The sequence below is a fragment of the Panicum virgatum genome, chromosome 9N, assembly GCF_016808335.1.
Source record: "Panicum virgatum strain AP13 chromosome 9N, P.virgatum_v5, whole genome shotgun sequence".
Lineage (NCBI taxonomy): Eukaryota > Viridiplantae > Streptophyta > Magnoliopsida > Poales > Poaceae > Panicum > Panicum virgatum.
The window spans coordinates 46,474,812-46,481,899 of record NC_053153.1 but is presented as its reverse complement, the minus strand read 5'-3'; the positions used below and the strand labels follow the sequence as shown (position 1 = coordinate 46,481,899).

General features: G+C 45.3%; 1 non-coding gene across 1 annotated transcript; it reads left to right on the top strand.

The window, feature by feature from the left end:
- Positions 1–5,974: 5,974 nt before the first annotated feature.
- LOC120693730 lies at positions 5,975–6,081 on the top strand. The gene has a single exon (XR_005683184.1). It is a non-coding gene; the product is annotated as a small nucleolar RNA R71 (small nucleolar RNA).
- Positions 6,082–7,088: the final 1,007 nt, after the last annotated feature.

The window sequence follows — 7,088 nt, the reverse complement described above, 5'->3', positions numbered from 1 at the left end:
CGAGGACGACTGGATTCGCTAAGAGATGAAGTACTAGCCTAGCTCCACTACCCTAAGGAGTACAAGTCACAAGAGAGTGTAGAGAGAGAGGCTTCCAAGTGGTGTGTGAGAGAGAGTGGTGGGAGGCCCCTTTTATAGTGCTAGAGGTCGATTCCCGCTAGAGTTATACATGGAAACATGGTCAACCGCCTTCAGGAGGATAAGATCGAGCTTCCCACCAAAACTCAGCCTGTTCGGCTGCCAGGTGGGGTCGGCCGACCCCCCCTGGCGCCACTGGCCACCGACCTTTGCTGGTTCACTGCTCTGTGGGTCCTGATGTCAGATGGTCGGTGCCGGGGCTTGGTTGGTTGGTTTGGTCTGGTTTGTGGGCCTCCTTTGCTCATGTTACGCAGGACACGATCGTCTGCGACTTCTGTCCGTGTATTCATCATGTTTTCGTCTTATTCCGGACTTGTGCTCCTAAAATCATAAATTGTCGAAAACAACTGTGGAGCTAGGTTAGTGATACAAATATGCAAATAAGAGGTATAGTTTTCCTTCTTAAGTGAGTATAGTTGACGGTCATATTTTGCACTTAACGACCGTCAACAACACCCCCAAGCTTGCCTTTTGCTCGTCCCTGAGCAAAACAAGGCGCTCATTATTGATCAGGAGTTGTTACAATGTTGAACAACACCCCCAAATTTAGGCACAACCGAATGCTTCTTACCTTGATTTTGAATAAGTTGGCCTTTTGTTCTTACCTCTTACCTTACTCCTGTGGTGCTTATAGCTTCACCTCATCTTTGGCGGTTGAGAGTCAGAACGATATCATAGAGTGCTCTTATTTCTTTCTCTTTAGCTCAATCGTCAATCCGAAGGTTTTGTAAAGTTTTTCAAAAGAAATTTATAAAGTTCCTCGGATGATCTCTCGGATCGCTCAATGTGTATAATTCCTTACCAAAGCTTTTTATTGTGCATTTCTTCCTCCACCTATCTCTAATGGCTATTTTTGTGGAGCTGTAGGTATGGAGGATTTGAAGGCATACCTGCTTCTCATATTTTGCTAAGTGAAAGACCGGTTCCAAAGTTGAAACAAGTCATAAACCTTGATCAAGATGTGCAAGTGTGTGGATATTTTTTTTGGTGGATGGTGTATGAACTCCTTTGTATGCACCATCTCTCTCTTTTTCTTTCTTTTTGGATAAGGGGCTATCTTTTCCTTTTTTTTGACATGCCGAAGCATGTGGCATACCTTCTTTGGGTATGCATCTTTTATTCTCTCTCTCTTTTTTTTGACATGCCGAAGCATGTGGCATACCTTCTTTGGGTATGCATATTTTTTTTGCATAGCCCCATATCCTTGGTATATTTTTGAGAGAGTGGTGTCATACATAGACTTGGAGTTTTATTTTGTGGGTGGATGGAATTATTTTGCTTACTTCTAGTGTAGAAGCATAGCGTGTGGTGGAAATGTGTACGTGATCTTGATCACGGGAGTATGAAATGAATCTCACTACGGGTCACAACAATTTGACAAAACTTAATGAGATAGCAAGTTGCATATGTTGGTGATTTTGCAATAAAAACAACATATGGCTTTGGATAGGAATTTCATATCACCGAGGAACTTTATTATATTTTTATGTTTTTAAAATTAAATACTCCAGATGTCAAGTATCACATAGGAGAAGATCATAGCAACTCTATTTAACCATATCATAGCTCACAACAACTTAGATTTGGATCATGCTTTTTGCTACCCACAAGTTTCAAGTTTGAGGTATGAACAATTTAAGCCACCAAACCGAAAAATAGGTAGAGCACAAAGTTGTAACTAAGCATATGAAGGAAATTAACAGAGCAACTATTCATCATCTCAATAAAGAAAACTTACACCATGCTTACTACACATATTAAAAGGAAATATTTTTTGTGTTTTCTATGTTTTGCAAATTTTTATTTGTTTTTAGTTATGCAAATTTTTTATGGATTTTTTGATTATGCAAATTTTTATGGGTTTCATGCACGGTTATGAAAGTAGTAAAGATAAATGATACAAGTTACCTCTCGTGGGGGTCATCCCCCAAGCTAGCTTCAGGCTCACTATGGCTAGTCGGGGTTGAAACCCGTCCAGCGGCAGTATGCCCTCCACTCCTCCTATCGCTGCAACTGCGACTGCTCCATGTTGTGGAGTCTCTCGCCAGTGTGACGCTGCCATGCTTGGGTACTGTCGATGTGTTGGTTCAACATCTCTTGTATGTTGTCGCCCTGCACCCACAGCTCACCTAGCTGCTGGGTGATGGCACCGAAACCTCGGGATGAGGATGTCCATCTGATGAGGTTCGGGGCTCCACCGGAGCTGGAATTAGTGGACCGGCGGCCTGGTGCCTTCCGTGTCCACTCCTCAGTGCTGGCACTATGCCATGACGAACCACCAGCCTCATGCTGATATGAGTGATGTGGCTGCTGAGGCAGTGGTGTCGGCTCTGCTTCCCTTCTGGACCTGCTTCTTGTCATCCTGCCAGGCAAACCAGAAGATCTATGCCTACGACCCCCTTCTCGTGGAACGAGAGGGATGGTTAGCGAATGGCAATTATACAAATGGAACTCCGCATTGGGTAGCGGAATCTCATTTGTATAGCCCATGTAAAAGAAAATCAAAGAGTCATTCGGGCCTTTCTTAAGTGTGTGACCTTGGATCAAATAGTCCTCGTCGATATACGCACGGTCGCCCTCAATGAAAGGAATAAAATTCCCCTCTAAGGCACCGATACGTGTAGCGATACGAATAATCAAAGAAGTGCACTCAATAGGACCCGTCATCTTGAAATTCGAAAGCCATTGCCTAACCAAAGCTGCGGGGGAGATTTTTTATCTTGTTGACCATGGCATAGAGAATGAGCAATTCATCGTTGCGCACGGGTCGGACATCATCTCTTGGAAAGAGAGTGATGGTCAACCATTTGTGCATCAACTGAAAAGTTGGATTATGAATATTGCTGCACCGAGGTGAAAACTTGCCATGGACAACTTGACCCGAAATCCAGCCCCAAAACTCATGACGATTGAAACCTCGGCAAGCTTGGTCCAAAGAAATAGGCCAACATTTGTTGAAATCGAGGTGGCAGGCAAAAGTTTTCCAAGAAAGCAAATATTCTTTCCTGAAAAGTCGAAAATAAACCCTGTTTTCCACCTCCCGAAGAGTGCAAAGAAATTGGATGGTGAGGAGTCGAGAACCATACTCCTCAACGGGAACGAAGTTATCCCATCCAATTGCATGCCAAACGTTAGAGAAGTCTTCGTACATACCTGTTTTGACGAGGAGGTCTGGATCGAATGCTCGGGTGTGGACGAAGCTTCTGTTCTTGAGGATGGCGTAGCCTTGTCGTTCATGATCATCTCGCAAGTCGAGGTACGGTGCATCTTCCGCATCAATCTCTTTGACCCCAGCTTGTGGTTTGGCTTGCATCTCTTCATATTGTTCTTCCTCTTCGTAGTCCATCGTGCTTGGTGTAGGCGTAGGTTCGGGTGTGTACAAGCTTGACCCACCCAGAGAACGGGATGAACTTCCACCCGTCATCTTCTTGAATGCACCGGAGACCTTCCGCCCTATGCCTTTCATGATGAATGAAAACAAGAGCAACTCGAAACGGGTTACGTTAGTGAAACCGAACTGAATGTTCTTACCGTGAGTTGCTCCTTCTTTCTTGCAGCAAAGAAATGAGAGAGAGAGATCTCTTGAATTCAAATCTTGCGCAAAAATCCAATGAAAACCCGAGAGCAAAGTTTGAGAGAGAGTGAGTGAATGAGAGTTGAGTGTGAGAGCTCAACACCCATGCCTCGGCCTCTTTTTAAAGGAAGAATGGCCGGGCACCATTGGGAGAAGCCAGGAACAACGGCTAGTGACCGTTGGAAAAAGCTAGGCCCACTAGCCGTTGGCAGGGGGCCGGCCGACCCTAGGGTTCGGCCGAACCATAAGTGGGCCACCTGCTGACAGCCAGGGCCCACTGCCCTTCTAATGGTAAGAAACTTTTAAAACTTTGGTGCCGGCTAAACTTTGCTTCGAAAAGTTGTTCAAATTTATTTTTCAAGGGATTTTTATGCTCGGAAATATTTTTGGATTTTTGTGAAAGAAAGAAAAAGTGCTAGAAAAGTTTCTAGTATGCAAGGGTGTTTTGAAAATTTAAATATGCAGTGGGAAAAATCGAAAAAAATTGAGAAAAGCACAATGATGGAGGGTGAATATGAGATACGTACCGATTTACCTTCGGCAAGGGCTCGTCATTTTGAGTCTGACGAGCGGGACCTTTCTCCTGCTGTGTTCACCATTGCTCGGCTCGTCCTAGAGAATTGGACAAGGACGAGCTTGTGACCTTACGCCACACCTTTTTGGTTGTCTTTGTCAATCAGGTGGTTGTAGGATCTTGATTTGGAGATGTTGCTTTGGCTTTTTCTTGTGTGCTTGGCCCAGATTTAATGTTAACCATTGAGCATTGTTCCTTCTTGGGCCGAAACGGGAATTTTTCTTCTTTCCCATTGATGTTGAAGTGGATTTCTCCAGCTCCCACATCGATGTGTGCTCCGGTAGTGCTCAGGAATGGCCGCCCAAGGATGAGCTGTGTCTCTTTTGCTATTTCCATGTTGAGCACTATGAAGTCAACTGGGATGAAGTAATCTCAAACTCTAACTAGAACACCTTCAGCGATACCCTCTGGATAACGGACTGAAGAGTCTGCTAGCTAGAGGTGCATCGGTGTAGGCGTCAGATGCATAAAGTTGAGTCTGTCGAAGACGACCTTGGGCATTATGCTGACGCTAGCCCCAAGGCCCCAAGTGTTGAGTGCCAATCGAGCAATTAATCATTGGGCATCCCGGGTCTTCTTTCTTCTTCGGAGGTTGGTTGAGTATAGCAGCGCTACATTCTTCTGTAAGCTTAACAACCTCCGTTGTGGGCAGCGGTCGCTTGTTGTTCATGATGTCCTTGATGTAGCGGGCGTAAGTTGGTACATGCATTACATCTAGCAATAGGACATTGACATGTATCTTCTGGATCAACTCAATAACACGAGCGAACTGCTCGTCCACAGAGATCTTTTGTTTCCGGGAGGCAAACGGGAGGAAGCTTGTGTCAAAGGTTTTCCGTGGATTTTCTTCCTTGGGTTCTTCGAGGTCATCTTGTTCTGCAGCATCCTCCTCTGCTTGTGGCCTTGCTGCTTTCTCTGCATGGTTAGGATGCGGTGGATCACGAGTGGACTTACCACCCCTCGTCGTCACCGCATTTATCTTTTCTGAAAATGGGACGTCAGCAGCTTTTTGCACAAGTTGACTTTCTATCTTTTTGTTGAAACTTAATTAATTTTTATGAGTAGAAGAAAGAGTTTCAACTTTAGCATGTATACTTTCTAAAATTTTATCATTGGCAGCAAGCTTTATGTTTAAAGATTCATTTATTTTAGCTTGGCCAAACACAAGGTCTCTCAAGGAGGGTTGGTTTGAATTGAAATTCGAATTGAAATTTGAATTGAAATTGTTACCTCCTCCTTGGAATGGTGGGCGTGTCTGACCCCACCCCTGGCCTCCTTATGGACGGAACCCGGTGTTGTTATTGTTGATGTACACTGCATCTTCATGGGTCTCAGGGCAGTCATTCCCCGAGTGTCCACCGTCACCACAAACCTCGCACGTAAAGTACGAGTTCATGGCATGGACGGGAACAGGCATCTATGGCCAGTTCCCTTCATCGAATTTCTTCAGTAGGAGGTCCAGCTTAGCGGCGAGCATATCCGTTTCCTTGATGGTATGCATTCCGCCTTTGGTTCTGGGCTGGGAACGCTGCTCGTTCCAGCCCTAGTTGGAGACCATCTTCTAGATTAAGGCCGTAGCCTTGGCAATTGTTAGGTCGAGATAGGCTCCTCCAGTAGCAGCATCAAGATGGGCTCTGGATGTAGTTGTTAGCCCATTGTAGAAGCTTTGGAGCACGAGCCACTCGTCCATCCCATGATGAGGACAAGCGAGTATGTACTCTTGCAACCTTTCCCAAGCTTCTGGGATGGATTCCATCCCTGTTTGCTGGAAACTTGAGATTCTTCCACGCAGGGCATTGGTTTTGCCCAACGGGAAGAACTTAGCGAGGAACACCGTGGAACACTTGTCCCACGTGCTGACGGCTTCCTTGTTCTGATAAAACCATTGTTTCGCCTTCCCCAGGAGGGAGAAAGGAAACAGACGGAGCCAGATGGCGTCAGCTGTAACGCCCCGTATGGTTACGGTCTTGCATAACTCCAGAAAGTTCTGGAGATCGGCGTTAGTGTCCTCATTCGGCTTGGCACAGAATGGGCTAGCCTGCACCATGTTTATGAGGCTGGACTTCAGCTCAAAGTTCACGTCCCCAACATCAACGTTGGGTCCAATTGCCACATTGGCAGCTGAGGGGACGGAGAAGTCGCGGAGAGTCTTCTCAGGCATGAGTTCAGTTTATGGTGCTTGGGAAGCTGGTTCGCTTGTCGACTGCGAGATCGGAGGAGGAACGACGCGAGGTCGGACCCTTCTCACGAGCTTCTCGAGATTTTCAACAAAAGTTGTCGGCAAGGAGAAACCAGACATACACTACCCTGTTTTCATCCAATCAGGAGAAAACAAAAAGATAAACACATTAGCCTGTATAAGCAGTAGCTACCTCTCACTTATATTGCCATGTTTATGTACTTTAGTAAATAACTTTACACCTAGTGCCATCCCCGGCAACGACGCCAGAAATGCTTGTTGGCGTTTCTTAGCATCATCACTAGGAGTCGTTAGTTCCTGGCAACGGCGCCTCGAAGATGCCGTGTGGTATGTCTTAACATTTACAGAAGGATCCGCAAGTGCACGGATATACCGTTGAAGTATTTCACCCGGAAGTATTCAGAGTATCGTTATTTATATTTTCCCAAGGGATGGCTAGATTGTGTAAAGTGTATTTACTTAGTTACATAACCATGACACGTATAAGCAAGATGAAGGCCACTGACTATACAGGGGTAAGTGATATATAATAAGGATAATCAGGGGTAATGTGACACACACAGAACAGCCAACTCTCATGAATAAAGAATAAACAAGCAATC